General features: G+C 43.0%; 1 protein-coding gene across 1 annotated transcript in view; it reads left to right on the top strand.

Moving 5' to 3' along the window:
* The window catches only part of apobec2a (apolipoprotein B mRNA editing enzyme, catalytic polypeptide-like 2a), a 43,328-nt gene that overhangs the window by 832 nt on the left and 21,234 nt on the right, over positions 1 to 21,262 (top strand). The window lies entirely within an intron of this gene.

The following is a 21,262-nucleotide window of genomic DNA, read 5'->3' as shown; positions in this document are numbered from 1 at the left end:
GGTTTGATGTGTCTGCAACTTTTCTCGAAGCAGGAAAACGATTTAGATGATGGAATTGATTGCTTTTGGGCAAGTTGGCAGATGATATGAAGATAGGTGGAGGGTTGGGTCATGTTGAGAGAGTAGGGAGCCTGCATAAAGACATGGATAGGTTGGGAAAATGAGTGGAGAAGTGGCAGATGGAATACAGCTTAACAAAGTGCATGGCCAAGCACCTTGGCAGAAGAAATAAAGGCATGGCCTAGCTTCTAAATGGGAAGAGAATTCAGAAAATGGAATTTTTATTTAGACCTGCAGTCCCTTTTTCCCCACAAGCCCATGCCTCCCAATTACATTGAATTAGCTTACAGCCCGTGGTACATTTCAAACAGTGGGAAAACCCATGCAGACACAGGAGGAATGTACAAACAGACAGCGTGGGATTAGAACCCTGGTCTCGATCACTGGCGCTGTAACAGCATTCTGCTAACCGCTATGGTCACCATGCTGCCCTAATGGATGTGGAATGTCCCATCCATGATTTCCTAAAGGTCAGGTTGAGTTATTAGTAAGGAAGGTAAATGCAATGTTAGTGTTCATTTTGAGAGGACTTGAATATAAAAGCAAGGAGGTAATACTGAGGTTTTATAAGGTGTTGGACCACATTTAGAATATTGTGAGCAGTTTTGAGCCCCATATCTAAGGAAGGATGAGCTGGAAGTTCCAGAGGAGGTTTGCAAGAATGGTGCCAGGGATGGGAGAGTTAACATGAGGAGTGTTTAATGCCTCTGGGCCTGCACTTGGTGCAGTTTAGAAGCATGAGCGGACAATCTCATTGAAATGCTTCAAATATTGGTGTGAATGTTGGGGGAAATGAGCAAAGTCCCAAGGATGCCAGATAATCAGAGGCTATAATTGCCTCGATAGAAGGATGCCCTCTTCGAACAGAAATGAGGAAGTTTCTTCAGTGAGAGGGTGGAGTATGGGCGGAACTCATTGCCACAGACAGCTGTGGAGACCAAGTGATTGGGAATATTTAAAGCAGAAGTTGGTACATTCTTGATTAGTAAGGGTGTCAAAGATTATGGGGAGAAGACAGGAGAATGGGGTTGAAAAGAGAGATGCATCAGTCGTTATTTGAATGGCAGAGAAGACTCAATGGATTGAATGGCCTAATTCTACTTCAAGGTTTTATGGCCTGACAATATATTAGCTTAGACTTGGATTTGGGCATTGTGACCCTTTGGAATGTTGCAACTCAATCAGACAATCTGTTGTATTCTTGCAACATAGAACCTGTAATGCTTCCTAGAGAAATTCCTACAGACATGTTCTGGTATTACCATTGGATGGCATTCAATATCAACATTAGATTAATTACATAACGGTGCTACTGTTAATGATGAGTATGTATCCAGTATAATACCACAGCAGGCAAGTGCAAGATTTAAAAAAAAATATTTTATTATCAAGCCAAAAAGTTCATCTTAATATGGAGGTAAAACATATTGTATTTATTAATGAAAAAAAGTACACGAACCCTCAGACAATCTTAAAACATTGCAGAAATAAGAGCCATTATCACAGGAAGAATGATAAGCAGCTCTCCCTCTTCAACATCTCCTGTCTGATCCATTGCCTCTGTGATCAGAGTTCTTGTCCAACATCCAGGTTTTCTCTACCTTAAAGCTAAGACTGAAACTGTAATTATTGTCCTCCGACTTAATTTATGCAATTCCCAAGGCATTGAGTCGGACCACTGCTTTGTTTTTCGACAAAGATTTGTGACAGCCTGCCTAAAAGACCAGCTCAAACCATCTCTTGCATCTCCTGCTTCCCCACTTTATCTTTTGCTGAAAGTCTAGTCAAGCTTCTTCTCGTGTGATTGTACAACTTGACGAAAGAGTGTTCTCTGGTCCTTGGTGCAAAACACGCAGACACACAACCAGATATAACACACATACAAACAATACATATGCAGGACAAGTAGTCATGTATATAAATAAGTATAGTTTCATAAATATGAGTCTTGGGTGGTTAGTTTGAGCAGTTTCTTTGACTGTTCAGCGTTCTCACTGCCCGTGGGAAGTTCACGCTGTGTACAGTTTACTTTTTTGCACTACCAATTAGTGGTAATTCTGCCGCGCCCACTAGAAGAAAGGAATCTCGGGGTTGTATGTACAGGCTCTATGGCCCATCATGTCTGCCCTGACCATGGTGCCAAATTAATCCCATCTACCTGCATGTGGTTTGGCTCTCTCTAAACCTGCATATTCATGTGTCTATCTAGCCATAGAACACTGCAGCACAGAAGCAGGCTCCTTCGGCCTTTTCAGTCTGCGTCAATTTTTTTTTCTTTGTCCCACTGACCTGCACCAATCTATGTATCTGTCCAAATTATTCTTAAATGGTGAAATTGAGCCTGCATTCACAACGTCAGCTGGCAGCTCATTTCACACTCCCACCACTCTCTGTGTGAAGAAAATCCTCCTCATTTTCCCCTTAAACTTTTCCACTTTCACTCAACCCATGTCCTCTGGTTAGTACCTCACCTAACCTCAGTGGAAAAAGCCTACCTACATTTATTCTGTCTATTCCCCCCACATAATTTTAAATACCTCTATCAAATCTATGCTCCAGGTAATAAAGTCCTAACCTGTTTGACCTTTCCCTGTAACTCAATTCCTGAAAGCCAGGCAACATCCCAGTAAATTTTCTCTGTATTCTTTCTTTCTTATTGATATCTTTAGTTCGGTGAGCAAAACTGCACATAATACTCCACATTTGGCCTCACTAATGTCTTATACAACTTTACCATAACATTACAACTCCTATACTCAATACTTTGATTTATGAAGGCCAATATGCCAAAAGCTCTCTTTTCAACCCTATCCACCTGTGATGCCACTTTGAGGGAACTATGTATCTGTATTGTCATATCCCTCTGTTCTACCGCACTCCTCAGTGCCCGACCATTCACCGTGTAGGTCCTTTCTTGGTTTGTCCTTTCAAAATGCAGCACCTCACACTTCTCTGCATTAAATTTCATCTGCCACTTTTCAGCCATTTTCCCAGCTGGTTGAGATCCCTCTGTAAGCTTTGAAAACCTTCTTTGAAAACCACTTACCATAGCCTACAGCTGGGCAAATTTTTCTAAAACAAACCCTATTTTTTATAATTAAATGTTGATTATCTTTTATTCCACACTGAAAATAAACAATTTTTAATCATAAAATATAGCACTAGCCAAAGCATTCGTTAGCTGTTGCACAATAACCAATAAAGGACAGTCACATCTACACCAACATGCAAGTGAATTGTGAAGCCACAGTGATAAGTGACTGTACTACAGGTTCAGTAGTTTCATTAGATTGAGTATTACTATCGTACCATTGTAACCTCAAAAAATCGCAAGTCAAGACATCCTAAGTAGAGGAGCATCTGTATATCCAATCTCTAGGAACACCTTCCAATAATTTACTTACTACTAAATGCCTCTTAATTGATGCTATTGCATCTGCTTCTACCACCACCTGTACTGGTGTGTTCCAGGCATCAATTTAGTCTCTTAAAGGTGTGCAAGGCAAGACTCCTTTTTTAAGTTCTTACTTGCTTATATTAAACCTTGGTTTTCTAGGATATGACATTTCCACAATGGAATAAAGACTGGCTACCCTATTTAAGCTTCTCATAATTTTATTTACCTATATCTGTTTGGCCCCTCAACCTTCGATGCTTCAGCCAAAGCAGTTCAAGCTTGTCCAACCTCTCTGTAACTAACCCACTCCAATCCAGGCAACATTCAGATGAACCTTTTCTGCACCCTGTCCAAAGCCTCATCCATCCTGTCTAACAAGAAGTTGCTCTGTGTTTTATCAGTACAGGATGCCCTCATTGCCTTATCATTTTCGAGAGCTACGTGCCTAACTCACAAGAGTGTTCAGGAAGCTGAGTGATACTGGGGCATCATCTCCTCTGGGAGTCACCTACCGCCACAATGACCAGGTTTCTATAGAAGCCTGATCTCAGCAATAAAGTTCAAGTTCAATACCACGTATTGAAGTTGCATCGCTTGTGGTTGTTTTGCGAGCAGACCAGTAGACATCTCATTGTAAGGCAAGTACAAGCATGCAAGGTGGTTAATCAAAGGGAATGAGCTCCCCCACTCTAGGTGCAGATGTTTTAGCACAGACTAAAAGGGCCAAATGGCCTGTTTTCTGTACTATAGAGTTTTATGGTTCCATGGTTTTAAGTCAATCAGATCTGGACCCATGTTCTCTTTAATCTCATTGGGATCCCTTTGAACTGTGCTGGGGTATCGATCAGAGCAACATCCAATGGTCTGAAAAATCTGACAACCAATTTAAACTTTTGTTGCAGATGGAAAATGAGCTAAGTCCCAGAGATGCCAGATTATTAGAGTTTAATTGTATTGACCTTTTAAGAATTCAATTGCATTGATGTTCATACCTACATATACTTTCAAACCTTGAAAGTATTCTGCAGAATACTCATGACTGAAATTCAATTATTTTCCAAGGAACATCCTTGCCAATTGTATCACCATAGAACACACATGTCAAACTCTGGCCCCCGGGCCAAATTTGGCCCGCGATATAATTATATTTGGCCTGCAAGATCATTTCAAAAATGTATTAAAGGTGGCCCGCCCTGCAGCGAGAGCCGATGCTGTTTTTTGGTAATGTCATCCCCACCATCCTCCCCCTTCATTGCACATCCTTCCCCATTGTAACACGAGAAATTGTAACACGAGAAGTCTGTCGATGTCATCAGCCGGCAAGCTGGTTGGAAGGCTCCCCGCACAACCAGTCACTTCTCCCACCTGTCGAGCGGTGCGGCGGATGGGCGAGCGCCTGTGATTTCCTGTCGGCGCGACGGGCATGGCAGGCTGTGCACGGCCCCCGGGCAGCGCGAGCCCTGCGCGACTGGCACCGGACGGCCCTTCCACAGCGCGAGCGCACTTCTCCTGGTCGCCACGGCCTTCAGCGCTTGCACCCGCGCGGACCCCAGGGACGGCTGGTTCGACCCTGCACGTGAAGAGAGAGATGGTGGCTGTCCGCAAAGGCTGATCGGCAAAGGCTGGGCCTGAGTGGGTGGGTCAGCAGGGGTGGGCAGAGGGTGTAGGTGAGGAGTAATGGGCAGGGGAAGTTATGGTGGTGCGAGGGGCAGTTAGAGGGAGGAATGAGTAGAAGGAGGGGTGGATAGGGAAGAGGTAAAAGGGGAGGGCCAGGGCGAGTAGGGGAGGGGTGATTAGAGAGTGAGAGACGGGTAGAGGGAGGAACAGGTTGAGGGGAGAGGCAGTAGAGGGGCGTGTATAGGATGGGGTGGGTAGAGGCAGAGCGAGTGGAGTGAGAGGTGAGTAGAGGTTGGGTAAAGGACTGGTCAGGTAGAGGGATGGTGGGTCGAGGGTGAATAGAGGCCTAGAGCCTGAGGAGTGAGCAGGAAATGCTGAGTCCTGATGCAGGCCAAAATGGACACAGCCTGTGAATGCTGACTACATCTCCACAGGGACCAAATAGGTTTCCCTCAGGTCAAGCAAAGGGTGAACTTGAGCTACCTACTCCTGACCTGTAACATTATCCTCCTAAAGTTATATCCTAAAGTTTAACATTACATATGTTGAAAGAAGAGAAAACATGCAGATGTTGTTGAAAATTTTCAATAAATATTTAGTTCGGCCCTCGACTTAGTCCAAGTTTTTAATTTTGGCCCTCCATGAATTTGAGTTTGACACCCCTGCCATAGAAATTAAGATAGCATCATACAAGAAGTGTGAATAAACAGATGGGCCACTTTGTGTGTTATTCAGCGGCACCGTGTTATTTCAAGATAATTATATGAACCCATGTCTTTCATGATAGCATAATCACTTTGACTGCAGGAACAAATCGAGTCTTAGCTCCAAGGTGGAGTAGCCTCATCTCCTGTAGTCAACTTAATTATTTGAAACTGCCTGTTGAGCGAGATACTGTATCTAATCTGATCACTTGGGTCAGAAAATGGAGGATGCCTGGTATTCCAGGAACTGTGTCATGGTGAAAATCCGCACTTTTAAGAATAGAGTCAACAAAGGATTAGAAAATGGGGAGACCTATGTAAAGGGAAATTACAGACAAATTGTAGCATCTGTGTTTTCTCTCTCTCTCTCTCTCTCTCTCTCTCTCTCTCTTACCCCACTCCCTCTCAGTGTGTTGAACACTTTACCATTAGTTTCAGTTAGCTGTTCCAAGCTAACTGCCGCAACAGTAAAAGTCCACTTCAATCGATGGCCTGCAAATTGTCAGGGCACAACGCGGGTGTCGTGGTGTTCCAGGTGTCGTAGACCGTGGGAGGAAAGGACATTTATTTCAGCGCTGATGCCCACGAGGAACCGCCTTCCTTACAGAGAGGAGGCGGTCACATTGGCCAACCGCCACAGCCATTAATGACAGCTGGCTGGAAATGTGCAGGATGAACAGGATCAACAGCCCCTCCCTGCACCCCATCATTGAGGATAACAAAAACCCTTTTGTCCCAAACATAATTAAAAGAGTGTGTAACAGCACCAAACAAGGTAAGCATAAGAGCATTTGTTTTGTTCATCCAGGAGCCTGATGGCTGCCGTGATGAAACTGCCTTTAACCAGTTGGTGTGTACTCTTTCAACTTCACTGCCTTTACTGTGGACAAGGGTGTCTATTTTGCTCCCTCTCTTGAAGCCAATTATCATCTCCTTTGTCTTATAAATATCTTATAAAAGATCATTGATGTTACTCCAGATAAAGAGTTTCAGGCCAAAACATCGACTATCGTTTATTTTTTTCTAGTTTCTCAGCATCTTGGATATCCTCTTATTTGCTGATAGTTTATTGAAGGGGACCTTTATTTTGCCCCTAGTAATTATAAACCCTCACCTCACTCTGTAAACTGCAAATCTATTCGTGACTGATAATGCAAAGGAAGTAAGCAGAGTATGCAGGACGGCACAGTTAGCGAAGCGGTTAGCACAATGACGTTACAGCGCCAGCAATCGGGATGGGGTGGCTGTAAGGATTTTGTATGTCTCCCTGGATTTCCTCCAGTGGCCCTGGTTTATCTCCCACCGTTCAAAAATGGGGGTTGTAGGTTAATTGGGTGTAATTAGGCTGCACGGGCTCATGGGCCCGCCTGTTTTTGTACTATATGGCTAAATTTTTAAAAGGATTAAATTAAAAATGACTTAATATTCTTTACAAAATGTTCTTACACAGCTTTGTAACAACATAACCACACCACTTCCTTTCCTAAACGAAACATTTTGGTTTTCTTCATCTTAGTATTGTTTCGATGCAAGGCCTTTGAGTTCGGAGGAAGGTTTAAGCTTGTGCAATGGCTAACACTTGATAATTTCCAAATGTGAGAGTGTTGGTGGAGTGAAGTGGTCCTGCCCAGTTTCTAAAATGAAAACTGAAAACTGCTTTTCTACTTTCATTTTGAGTTTATCAAGTTTGTTGGCTCTGTGGACGTATCCATGCCACGACCACGCATTTTATCCTGAGGGTGACTTTGGAAGGGAACGTCTCGTATGGAAATGCTTGCTCTCCAATGTGGTTTTGATGTTTTGCAGGAACTGTCTCCCTGGCTGTATTGTTATAAATCCAAATTGCTGGTGTTTCACCACATTAGCTTTTGCATTTCATCTATCCTGTGGGGTATCTGTGTAGATATAGGGTGCACAAAACTGGGTGGAGCTAGTGGTCTTCTGGCCACTGAATACGGTGTCACTCCACACTTCCATGTTTTGGAACATAGAGAGTACAGCACAAGGACAGGCCTTTCAACCGATGTGTCTGCACTGAACGTGATGTCCAAATCAAACTGAAATTGTTGTTTGGACTGTTTTCTTTGCCAGGAACTGTTCTTAGACACTAAAATCTACTAATGAATCAATGAGATGGATCTTTTGATGTATGAAAGCTAAGCCAATCTCTGCTGAAGGTCTCTTCCTCATCAAAAAATGCAAGGATGCTTTGGGATGCTAATTTTTATAGTCAGAGAACTGATATCTTCTACCATGGGGGACCTAATATCAAGACCAATGATAACCCATGTGTCTTTGGGTGATTCCAATATCTTGAAGATTGACATCATTCCCTTGACATTGGTTTCTGGGTGGCCTTTATGGGCAATGCCTATATTGCGATCCTATAGTGACTGGGATGTCAATTTTCTGGAAGCCCAAGATAGTTTTGGTCACCGTGCTGCAGGCAAGATGTTGTCCAGCTGCTGAGGGTGCAGAGAAGATTTACAAGGATGTGGCCAAGGCTTGCTGTGGTGGTTGGGGGGTGGGGGGGGGGGGTGATGGTGGGCAGGAATTATAGGAGAGGTTGAGCAGGCTAGGGCTTTATTTCTTGGTGCGCAAGAGGATAAGGGGTGATCACACAAATCACGAGAGGAATGGATCAGGTGAACGCAGAGAATCATTTTCCCAGAGTAGGGGAAATCGCTAACTGGAAGGCATAGGTTTAAGGTGTGGCATGGTTAGTGTAGTACTTAGCACCATGCTGTTACAGTGCCAGTGACTCGGGTTCGAATCTGGAGTAGTCTGTAAGGAGTTTGTACATTCTCCACACTGCGTGAATTTCCTCGAGATGTTCTGGTTTCCTCCCACCATTCACAACATACTTGGGGTGTAGGTCAATCGGGTGTAATTGGGCGGCATGCGCTCATGGACCGGAAGGGCCTGTTACTGTGTTGTATGTCTAAATTTAAAAAAAACTAAGTGAGGGGCAAAAGACTTGACAGGAACCTGAGGATAACCTTTTTACACTGAGGGTAGTGAGGGTATGGAACAGCCTCTCGGTGAGCAAAACACTATAGGCTGCAGACGCTGTGATTGGAGTAAACACACCAAAATGCTGGAGGAACTCAGTTGGTCTTTTCAGCATCTATAGAAGACAAAGATACAGTGCCGGCATCTCAGGCCTGACCCTTCCTCAAGGAAAAAAATCAGAAAAGGCGGAAGCAGGATAGATCAGAAAGTCTCAGAATTCAAACAATGGGGAAGGAATCCAGACCAATAGAAGGTGTTCATTGGATGTGATAAGGGACTAGGGAGAATTTATCATGTCTGCGCGAAAGGAGACAGGGAGTGGAGAGACGACGGGCGAAGAAGGAGAAGGTGGTTGAAGCAGGTACCGTTGCAATATCTAAGAATAAAATTGGACAAATCCATGGTTAGGATGAGTTTAGAGGGATGTGGGACAAATACAATGGAATGAGTGTGGGTGGGACAATTTGGGGAAGCTGGACTGACGATGATCTGTAATAGGTTAAATGTGGAATTGTTGTGAACTGTGATCCCCTTGCAGTGCACACATTATGTCATAGGAGGGGGCTATTTCCACGAAATGTTTTTGTGACTGATTTGCTGTAAAATAAAAAACCACATCTTTGCTTCATTCCACCTTGGATTTCACTCAGTATTGTTGGTTAGAGTAAAGTGATTGTCATGTTGTTCTTCAACCTTTTCATTGCGTTGAGTGAATTGGTTGTAGGCCATGCATTATGAAAAGTACACGTGAAGAACTAACATTGGTGAAATAATTTCACAATCACCTAAGGCACAAAAAAAAATCAATACTAAAATAATACCCTTAAACATATATTTAAATCAAACATTATACATGTATTTAACAAATGAAATCCACTTTAAAACTAAGTTCAAAGATTAAAATCATATATCAACCACATATCTGTTATACAAAAAATCATAATTAATAATACATAAATACAGAATTTCCATTAATACCAAGTTTCCTTTATAATTCATCGAGAGAACAAAAACATCCCTTAGAAAAACAATCAGATAAACTTTTTATTCCCTTCCCCTCCCCTTATATAAAAAAAGAAAAAAAAGTTCAAACTCTTATAAAATTCTCCATATTCTTCATTTATAACATCTTCAAAATTCTCTATCGAAATTAACTTAATTTTATTAAACTCTTCTCCCTCAATGTATTTGTACTTAATTTTCTTCTTTTTCTTCTTATCACCTTTCCCCTCATCTTCCTCTTCATCTAATTCAACATCCTCAATTTTTGACTTATTATCTTCTGTGACATCATCCTCTTAAAAAAGAAAGAAAAAAGAGAAACCCCCCCAAAAAAAAGAAAAAAAAGGAGAGAAAAAAAACCTCCTAATTCCCTCTCAATTACAACCAGAAAACAAAAAGAGTTAAAAATAAAAAAAAATATTTATTTTAAAAAAATAATAAAAAAAACCTTCACTTCTTAACCCAAAAATTAAAAAGAAAAAAAAAACAGGTCGGAGGTCACAACTACCTCCTCCTGTTTAAACCGCCCAAAGCAGTAACTCCCCCAAAATATTGGGTGTGAGATAACTCACAGGTAGCTGATGACTTCTGGAAACTAGTGCCCACCCAGTTCCCTCTCCCAACTCCCATTTCATTAAACTATCATCATTATTTAAACTATCTCAAAAAAAAAGATAAAAGATTTATTTTTTTAAATCAACATTACCACTTCGGTCACCATTGCTTCCATTTCTTTTAAAAATCTGGATCCCACCTTATATCTCTACTCTCTTTGGAGACCTTAAAGGACTACATCGTTCCTGAAACTGCATGATTGGTAGAGACTGAGCAAAGTCCATAACCTCTCTAGGATTGTCAAAGAACTTTGGCTAATTTCCATCCTAAAAAATCTTCAGTACCGCAGAATACCTGAATGTTGCCTTATGTCTTTTTATCCACAACCGTTCTTTCACAGAATTAAATTCGCGTCATTGAAGCATAATTTCTTGACTCAAATCTTGATAGAAGAAAACAGGATTATTCTGAACCATCAAAGGAGATCTATTTTGCTGAGCATTTCTAATAGCCGTACGTAAAATTGTCTCTCTGTCACAATTGTTTAAACAACGGATCAAAACAGATCTTGGATTCTGTCCTGAAAAAGATTTTCTTCTTAAAACTCTATAAGCACATTCCAGTATTAAACCTTCAGGGAATTTATCCTGTCCTAACACTCGTGGAATCCATTCAGTAAAAAATTTTCTTGGATCTGGTCCTTCTATGCCTTCTGGCAAACCAACAATTTTCACGTTGTTCCGTCTAGATTGATTCTCCAAATCATGAACCTTTTTTGCTAAATTTTTATCTTGGATCTGCAATGTTTCAATTATTCTATTTTCATCTTGCAGTTGATCCTGTGCATCGACTAAACCTTGATCACACATTTCAAATCTTTCAATGGTTTCAAGCTTAAAAGCTCCATTAATGACTTCCGCCATCGCATTAATCTTGGAAATAAACAGGTTCACAAAATTAGCTAAGTGACTCGATACAGAATATATCTTATCTTCAAGATCCTTAACAGACATTTCAACAGAAGTAGATTCAGGCATAATGGGGTCTTGCTGTTCCTTAGAGACCACAGGATCTTCTGTCCCTTCCCTTAATTTAGTATCTTTTCTAGAAGTTTGATTTCATATAAAAATCCCTCTCAAAGTCCCCCCAGCAATGCCAGGAGACTGAAGATCAGAGTTATCTTTAAGCCAAATCTCTTTAATCATCTTCACTGAATCGATGTCTGGAAAAACCATTGTAATTGAAGATGCATTTTGCAGCGCCACCACTGTAGCAGTCGAATGACAGCTCTTTAACTCTCCAGCTGGTGGCGCCCCAGCTGATTGAACTGTCAAAGTCTGAGTAACAGCACTCACAGTAGCCGTTGTGTGAAATACTGGCACCCCTCCAGCTCTTTGGTCTGAAAGCTGTTGAATACGACCTTCAAAGAGCCTCACCGGCTTAAAACGGAGTTTCAATGCCGAACTCTGTACGTCTTCCTCTGGATCCATTCTTCGTTGAGTCCTGGCTTCTTGTAAACAAGTAGGCTCAGACAATTTCGGAAAATATAGTTTTTTAACAGTCTGTTGATGTTTTCTTTTACCTTTTTTTTTGCATATAAACCATTAAGCACTAATCCAACACCTCTTATTATTTATAAACTTTTAAAAGAACTTTAACAGGCACTTAAAGACAAAACAATAAATCAGAGACAGGAGAGGTCTGGAAGGCACGTCTGTTCCCTACGCCATCTTGCCACGCCCCCCCTGTAATGTATTTCTGTCGGGAAGGACTGTCCAGGTTCTGGGGAATATACTGTGCCCTCCATAATGTTTGGGGGAAAAAGACATTTTTATTCCTTTATTTACTTCTGTGTTCTGCAGTTTTACATTTGTAATCCCCCTGCACCAATGAAGCAATTGATACACGAGTACTCACAAACATGGGAAGCCAAATGTGCCAAACGTTATGATGACCTGAAAGTGCTATCATTTCTACATGGTCAAACCAAAATGTATTACAATAACCAAATGAATAAAATTTGCAATGTGCACTTTAATTACATGTGAATTGTTTGATTACAAATTTAAAACTCGGCAAATAAAAGAAAAAAGAGTCTTTGTCCCAAACATTATGGAGGGCGCTGTAGATTGTTGATAAGAGGTGGGTCGAGATATTTGTTATGGCGATGAGCCAGATCTGTGTCCCTACAATCAGGAGCGTTGATTGAATTGAACCACTGGATTGTGGGGACAGTGCAGATTCTGGACCCACTCAAACTGGGGTTGGCACTTACCATGCCCCACAAAACCACTGGTCAGCTGGACTCAAGATATGTAGAGCATGGCCACATGCCCACATCAGTTCTTACTTCTGTAACTCCAGCAGGAGATGAGGAAAAATTGGTCATCTACATTCCACAATTTGCCAAAAATATGACTGGGAAAGAAAGTGCAGTAGCAGAGAGTGCTAAAAGACTCATTTGTGTGGAACCAAGGCTGTTGTAAAATTGCAATACAGTACTTGGGAAGGTGATTCACCCAGTGGGGATGTTGAGTCGGAAATATCATGGAAGAATACACCTGATGAGATACAAAGGTGAAAGATTTTTTTTTAATTTCAAGGATTTGCAATGCTGACTGTTGGAGTGTTTGACACACTGGACAACAAATGTTTTCAAAAGGTTTGCTTCCTGAAAAAAAATTGGGGATTATGATAGACAACTTCAAGCTGAACACAAAGATATTTCAGATTTGCTGTATCACATAGGACATTAGAGAAACATTAAATGAACTTTTATTAAATTTAGCATGACGAAGCTGAGACATTGCGTTTGTTCAACTGACCTAAAAATGTTTTACTGCTGATTTTTCTTTGTACTCGGCATCTGATGCCTCTCCTCTCAGTGCCCAACAATAGTTGGCCAGCATTGATGGATTCCAGTTGCCCTGATTCTGCTTTTCCATGATTGCGGTGTGCTGGTGAACCCTTTCACCATGTTTGTCACTGACTGCCCCAAGATCAGAAGGGAAGACGTCCAAATGCAGCGCGAGGTTTACCTGCTACAGGTCTGGATTGAATGATGTTGGAGACCGAGGTGCAGAAAGTGAAGGTGTGATCAGCGATGGTGAGGGACATCTGCTGTAAACCATTCAGAGGGAAGAGAGAATAGCCAGTATAGGTGCAAGTTCAAATTTCAATTTGGTAACGCACACAACCAGTTCCCTCTCCCCTTGCTTTCTCATCCCTCTTTCTTTTTGGGGTATCTCCTTGTCCAGGCTTGAAGGACTCACAAGTTTGAGAAATTCTGTAAATAGACAGGAGGGATTGGGATATGATTAAACTTGATCACAGCCTTGAACTACCTCAGGAGTGGCCAAACCTTTTAGACAAAGAAATATAAGGAGTCACGGGCCAAACAATATTAAGTCTGGAATGTTCCATCCAATTACATTGCAAGGAAAATGATGTTTTTAGATCATAAAATCCCCATGCCCATCGAATATTCATTGTTTATCAAAATAACTATACAACACGACTGAAAAGTTTAACTGTAGACATTACATTGGTTTATCGATGTGCTCACTTATTACAGTAGGAATTTCTATATCTGCTGCTCTTGAATTTAAGTTAAATGAATACAATAAAACTCTAAAACTCTCATTCAAAAAGCAGTGCAAAATCAAAAGTTGGGTGCAAAATAAGAACAGAAAATGGCAGTGACATCTAGTGTTGAAACTAAGAGGTGCAATGTTAATACAATGTGATTTATTGTTGGACACTATGTTGGAATGAGCTACTTAAAAATGGGTAATGGGCTGCAGTTGGCCCAGAGGGGGTCGTAGTTTGGCCACCCCTGAACTACCTCAACAGCTTAAATAACCTTATTATGTGCATAATGGTCACAACTTATGTGTACAATGGCTGCAGAGGAACTGACTTAAAGTTCCTGATTAGGAACTTTACTATATGAGACCATAAGACATAGGAGCAGGAATATTCAGCCCATCGAGTCTGCCTCGTCATTCAATCATGAGCTGAGCTGATCCATTTTCCCACTCACCCCCACTGCCTGGGTTTATCCCCATAACCTTTGATGCCCCGGCTAATTAGGAACCTATCAATCTCCACCTTAAATACAATCAATGACTAGTGATCATTCTAATTGATAAGATCAACACCTGAAGTATTAGAGACACACACAGGAGATTGCATGCTGGAATCTGGAAACAAACTGCTAAAGGAACTTGGTGGGTCCAACAGCATCAATTGTCGACGTTTCTGGTTGTGTACAATGGACATGAATTATGAGTATAATGGCTGTAGAGGAACTGATGGCGCCGTCCTGATTACTACCTGCTGGGCTGATCAAGGATGAGGTGCTCAAGACCGATACAGGACATGCCTGCAGCATGAGATAGCTGTGAACCCCTAATCAATGATGTTTGGCCAAAATATACAAGAATCAGTCTTGTTCAGGGCTCACTTGGTTACAGATATCTAAGCTTCATGAGCAAGACTCTGTATATCAATTGAGCAAAGGAAGCTTGTGAATAAAGGGTGTATGATTTGAAGTTTGTCAGGTCTGAAGTTATACCCCAGGTCTGAACCGAGAAAAGGAGGTCTACACATTGACTGATTTCTATTTTGTCTGGAAACCTGGAGAATATTTCCAGCATACATGTTAATTTTGTAGTCAGATTTCCAGCTGTGTTGGGTTCTGGCCCAATATACTGCCCTGCTGGTAAACTCCAGCACCCTGTAAGATCCTTGCTGCTTCATTCTCAGCTGTTGCATGAAAATGCTTAGACACACACCAACTGTAGGTCAATAAAAGCACAATGTATCCCGCTGTCTAGCAACCAGAAACATGGAAGTGACAGTGGAGATGGATATTTATAAGAGGGGAGACTGGTTATAAATAATTTAACATAATGCATCCCCACTGTGCTCCATTTCAATGTCAAGAGATAACCTTTTCAGTTCTATTGATCCCTGAGCCAAACACTGTTGAGTTTGGAATAACTTGTAAGATATGATACTCGGCACAACAGGATGATTCACCGCGTTGAGACTTTGCAAAAGGTCAGAGTGAGGGTATGGGGAGAGGAATCATGGAAGAGTTCGCCTGCAGTCGTAAACGGATGCCACAGTATTGATGCAGAAATCCCAAAAGTGCCAAGAACTAGCTCATCTGCCGGTTGGAAGTTACTTGCAAACGTGGACTGGGTGAATTGTCTGGTGCGCAGGATGTGGGGAGTAGTTAGATTTTGTCCGAATGAAGGTCCATAGGATCGAATAAAAACACCTTATTTGCATCTGACGGTTATTTTGGTGGGATCCTGGTCTCATTAGGACTTGCTCTGTTGTTCAGTGGGAATGGTCACTGGCTGCATGTCCATCACCAGTCTCTCAAACCAGGCACTTTATGGTGAGCTCTGTCAAGAGTAAAAACAGCCAGGGCTGCAGAGAAGAAGATTGAAGGATATACTCAAAGTCTCCTAGAAGAAATGGACATATCCACACTGACTTCTGGGACTGACTGTCCTATGACCATGCCACATGGAAAAGGGGTATTCTGGATGGCGCTGAGGTACCTGGGGCCATGAAATGGGAGGCTTGTGTTAGCGACAGATGGACAAACCGTCTGCCCACTGGTCCCCATCTCCCACTCACCCCATCAATGCAAGGGTCTCTGGCTGACCTCACATCCCACAGAAGCAGAATGGAAAATCCAGAAGCACTGCGTGATACCATAGTCCTTCCATGCTGACCTGATAACATCACAATCCTACTGATTTAACCACCTAAACCTACTGCTGCTTCTCCATCTGACCTGCAATAAAATAATCTGTGACCTTGTAAAATGCATACCTTACATGGCTAAGTACAAAGATCATTCCTGATAAGCCATAATTATGGTTGATTTTTAACTATGCACACAATCTTATTATTGCACACATCCCGTTCCAGCTTAATGGGATATAAACAAATTCCCCAAAAGAACTCAAGGTTTTGTAGAGAAGCAAATCTTGTTGCAGAGCTATGTCAGGGATGTTGATAATGTATATTTTTAGAGTCTGTGGATCAATTGGAAACTGGCTGAGGCATGGTTGGCATGAAAGTGCTCGAGACAGAGCTGATACTTGCAGCTATGCCACTGTCTCATGGGTTATTAACATTTTTGTTCAATGATTCACCTTTGGGCATCAGGACAGTATAAATGGTTACTGCACCATTTACTAGGCTGGGCACACACTCTTTCCACTAAAATGAAGTGACAGTTGCTGGGATTCCTGAGGCCAAAATGTGGCAGTAGGTTGAGATTCACTCAGACCGCCAAGTTGTCACAGCAGGAGCTGTGGGGTGGGAGAAGGGGGCACTAGGGGAATTCCTTGCCAGTTGCAGGGACCCTTTCTCATTCTGGAATGGTTTACTTCAGTGAAATCTGCCCTTTGAACTGTGGGCTTCAGTGGAAAGCAACTGAAAGATTCCATTACTTTAATTCAGGTAGTAGTGCAAACTTCCTTCCCCCCCCCCCCCCCCCCCCACCACACCCCCAGCTTCCTCCAAACCTCTGCTGACAGGACAGGTCCTGGTGAGGAGATACTGCATGACTGTTCCTCACGAGAAAGCATTAGAAGGTTATTTGATCCTGATGGCAGAGATGAGGATAGGGTAGGCAAAAGTACAACTCATTCTATATTAAAAAAATTAAATAGACTTTCAGAGTGCAGAACCAAAATATTCCAACCCATCAGTCCCCCTAAACCTATTGTATGTGCTCCAAGTTAATATCCTCCCAGTCGATCCTAATGCATTCTGTTCTTTCTCTTGTATGTAAATGGTGTCCCCTTAAATCTTCATTACTCGATGTAGTGGAAAGTTCCAATCCTGCTGAGGGAAGTATCTCACAATGCTGGAGATGCTCCTTGATTGTACCTTGATGAAGCCCAAAACGTTGGTTATGTATCTTTATCTTTGCTCTATAAAGTACACTGTTTGACCTGCCGAGTTCCTATCGCAATGTGTTTTTCTTTCAACCAAGGAGTCGGCAGAATTTTGCTTTAACATCTGGAATTACTTTAGTGTGGACTCACTAAGAAATCTTGGGCTTAATTGAATCCACACGTGATATATAATAATAATGGTTCATTGTGAAACCTGTCTTCCAGTGTGCACTTGAACCACCTCTGGACGATGGGGAGGGTCATGTAGGTGGGACCCATCTTTATGTGAAAGAATAGGTTGCTTCAGGAAATGATAATAATAATAATGATGAGTTTATTATGCAGCAAAATTCTTGCTGCAACCGAACTGGAACTTCATAAGAAACTACGATAGAAAACCTTAAATTACATGGCAAAGGAATAATAAAAACAATAAAAAGATAGATGATAAATATTCACAATTATCCTAATGCAGGAGAAACAGTAGTAGAGTAAGTGTTTTTGTGGTGTCAAAGTAATCACTGATTAGTGGAAAAAGAAGAGATCAAGAGCCTGATAGGTGTTGGAAAGAAACTGTTTTCAAACCTAGAGATAGACTATTAATAATGCCAAAGGTCTGGAGTTACTAGACGACAGGCTTTTATTACCAAAAGACTGGACACATATTCCTGTTGCTGACCCGATTCCAGGATTCATACTGAGGGAATGACTCGGGTGTAATTACCTTTATTAGGGAATTCCAGGGGGAGGAGTTACAAGGAGGAGGCGGGCCAGCCATACACATGGATACAGTACTAATGGCATAACAGAACCACAGGGGTATCACCACATTCACCCCTCTTTTTAACAAAGTCCGGCAGGGTGGAGTGGGTTTAGTGTCCATTACAAGTTCAGATGGTCTGGTGGTCTTCTGTGTCTCAGGGACCGTGTGGTGCTGGCTGCGGTGCCACTGCCAGTTCCTGGTCAATTTGGGGCAGGTTGGCAGTGGGTGTACCCAATGACTGGGGAGGGACAGGTGCAGCAGGGGGTGGGGGTCGAGGCAGGCTGCTGGGGGTTGGCCGTGGTGATCGGAGCATCAGGCGCATGGGTCAGGGTAGGGTGTCCGTGTATGTAATGGTTAATGGTGGTTGAGATACAAGGACTGCTTAAAGAAATCTCTTGGTGCCTGCCACATTGACCACCGCCAGTGGGCTGATATCGCTTCCAACCGTGCATCTCAGCACCTCACAGTTCGGCGGGCAGCACCTCCTTTGAAGAAGACCTATGACAAAAGACAAAGGAGGAAAAACCCAACACCCAACCCCAACCCACCAATTTTCCCTTGCAACCGCTGCAACCGTGCCTGCCTGTCCCGCATCGGACTTGTCAGTCACCAACGAGCCTGCAGCAGACGTGGACATATCCCTCCATAAATCTTCATCCGCGAAGCCAGGCCAAAGAAGGTCTCACTGGATTGGTGGCAGTCTGTACATGCCAGATCCTGGACAGGGATGGTATCTTTGTGCACATCAAGGTACGCCATGAAGGCTTATTGGGGGTTGGCGTTGAGGAGGTAGACCTTCTCAACCAGTGGGTTGACCTTACGACCAGTACATCCCTCTGGAGCAGGATCGGTCCTGGGGATGTCAGCCAGGATGGTAGCGTTGTTCCTGACGCAGACTTCCTGGGGAAGAAAAACAGTCGTTCTTGTGGCATGGTGTTAGTGGTTGTACTCAGGATGGATCTAATCACATGGAGTGCCTCGGGGAGGACCTCCTGCCTATGGGAGATGGGTAGACCTCTCGGTTTCTATGCTAGGAGGATTGCCTTCTAAATGGTGGCATTCTCCATTTCCATCTGGCCGTTCCTCCAGGAAGATATAGTTAGTGGTTCTACTGGTGGTGATGCCCTGCACCAAAATGTTCTGACGCAGCTCGTCGCTCATAAAAGAGAATCCCGATCACTGTAGAAGTAGTTTGGGTACCCAAATAGGGTTAAGATGCTGCACAGTGCCTTTATGAGCGTGGCCTTGGTCATGTCCAGGAAGGGAATAACAAAGGGGACTCAGGAGTACTCATCAGCGACCTTGAGGAAGTACAGGTTTCTGTTGGAGGAGGGCAGGGGCCCCTTGAAATCCATGCTCAGGCATTCAAAGCGGCGGGTGTCTTTGATCAGGTGTGACTTGTCAGGCTTTTAGAAGCGGGGCTTGCATTCAGCACAGACCCACCAATTTCTGGTCAGCTTTCTGATGTCATCAATGGAATAGGGAAGGTTTCTGGCTTTGGTGAAGTGAAAAAGCCTGGTGACCCCAGAGTGACAGAGGTAATTGTGCAGGGCCTAGAGTCGGTCAGACTGCACACTGGCACATGTCCCCTGGGACAGGGCATCTGAAGGTTCGTTCAGCTTCCCAGGCCGGTACAAGGTGGCATAGTTCTCAGTAGAGAGTTCTACTCTCCATTTCAGAATCTTATAATTTTTGATTTTATCCCGCTGCTTATTATTAAACATAAAAGTGACTGCATGTTGATCAATCAGAAAGGTAAATCATTTGCTGGCCAGGTAGTGCCTCCAGTGTCATACTGATTCAATGATTGTCTGAGCCTCCTTCTCGATAGAGGAGTGCCGAACTTAGGGCCACAGAGGTTGCAGAAGAAAAATGCCACAGGTCTGCTCGTTTGGTTAAGAGTGGTGAATACGGCAAAGTTGGAGGCATCACTCTCCACCTGGAATGGGATGGATTCGTCCACGGCCTTGGTGATGTCTCCTTTGATGCGGGGTGAAGGGTGTGATAGTACAGGATACTATCACCAATGTATATATTTGTATATTTTTATATTATGTGGTAGTGATTGGCTGAGAGCCGTAGCCACGCCTACTGGCAGGTCATAAATGATGGTGGTCAACCTCGATGTACTACGCTCCAGTCTTTTGTTAATAAAAGCCTTGGTTTGTCAACAAGTCTTTGAGTCATTCGATGCGCTACAAAGGGCACCCGAGCTTCCGCCAACAGGGAGAAAGAGGTGTCTTCCATGAGGGGCCGGGCCATGTTCACGTAATTGGGGATCCATTGGGTATAGTATGAGAAGAATTCCAGGCACCTCTTCAGGGCCGTTTAGCTGTGAGGGAGTGGGAGCTCCATTAGCGGGGTTGGCGTCAGGACTGATGACGTCATGTTCCACGACTCAACCAAGGATGGTCAGACGTGATGTGCGGAACACACATTTATTTTTATTATGAGATTGAGTGCCTTGACTGTTTGGAGAAATTTTTCTAAGTTTGCGTAGTGGTCCTATGGATCATGGCTGCAGATGGTGACATTATCCAAATAGGGGAACATGGCCTTGAGCCCGCGCTTGTCCACCATTTGGTCTATTTCTCTCTGAAAAACGGAGACATAGAAAAAACATAGAAACATAGAAGATAGGAGCAGGAGTAGGTCATTTGACCCTTCAAGCCTGCTCCGCCATTCAACAAGATCATGGCTGATCTTAAAGTTCAGTACCCCGTCCCCGCCTTCTCTCCGTAACCTTTAATACCCTTATACTGAAGAAATAGATCTAATTCCCTCTTAAATACATTTAATGAACCTGCCTCTACTGCCCTCTGTGGCAATGAATTCCACAGATTCACCACCCTCTGGGTAAAGAAATTCCTCCTCATCTCAGTCCTAAATGGTTTGCCTATTATCCTCAAACCATGGCCCCGGGTTCTGGATTTTCCCATCATTGGAAACATCCCATCTGCATCCATTCTGTCCAGTCCTGCCAGAATTTTATAGGTCTCTATGAGATCCCCTCTCAATCTTCTAAACTCCAGCGAGTACAATCCCAATTTGCGCAATCTTTCCTCATAAGTCATTCCTGCCATTCCAGGTATCAGCCTGGTGAATCGCCTCTGCACTCCCTCCATTGCAAGAACATCCTTCCTTAGATAAGGTGACCAAAACTGCACACAATACTCCAGGTAGGGTCTCACCAAGGCCCTGTACAGCTCCAGTAAGGTATCCT

Source organism: Narcine bancroftii, chromosome 5 (assembly GCF_036971445.1).
Source record: "Narcine bancroftii isolate sNarBan1 chromosome 5, sNarBan1.hap1, whole genome shotgun sequence".
Taxonomy (NCBI): Eukaryota; Metazoa; Chordata; class Chondrichthyes; order Torpediniformes; family Narcinidae; genus Narcine; species Narcine bancroftii.
This window is presented reverse-complemented; position numbering and strand designations above follow the sequence as displayed.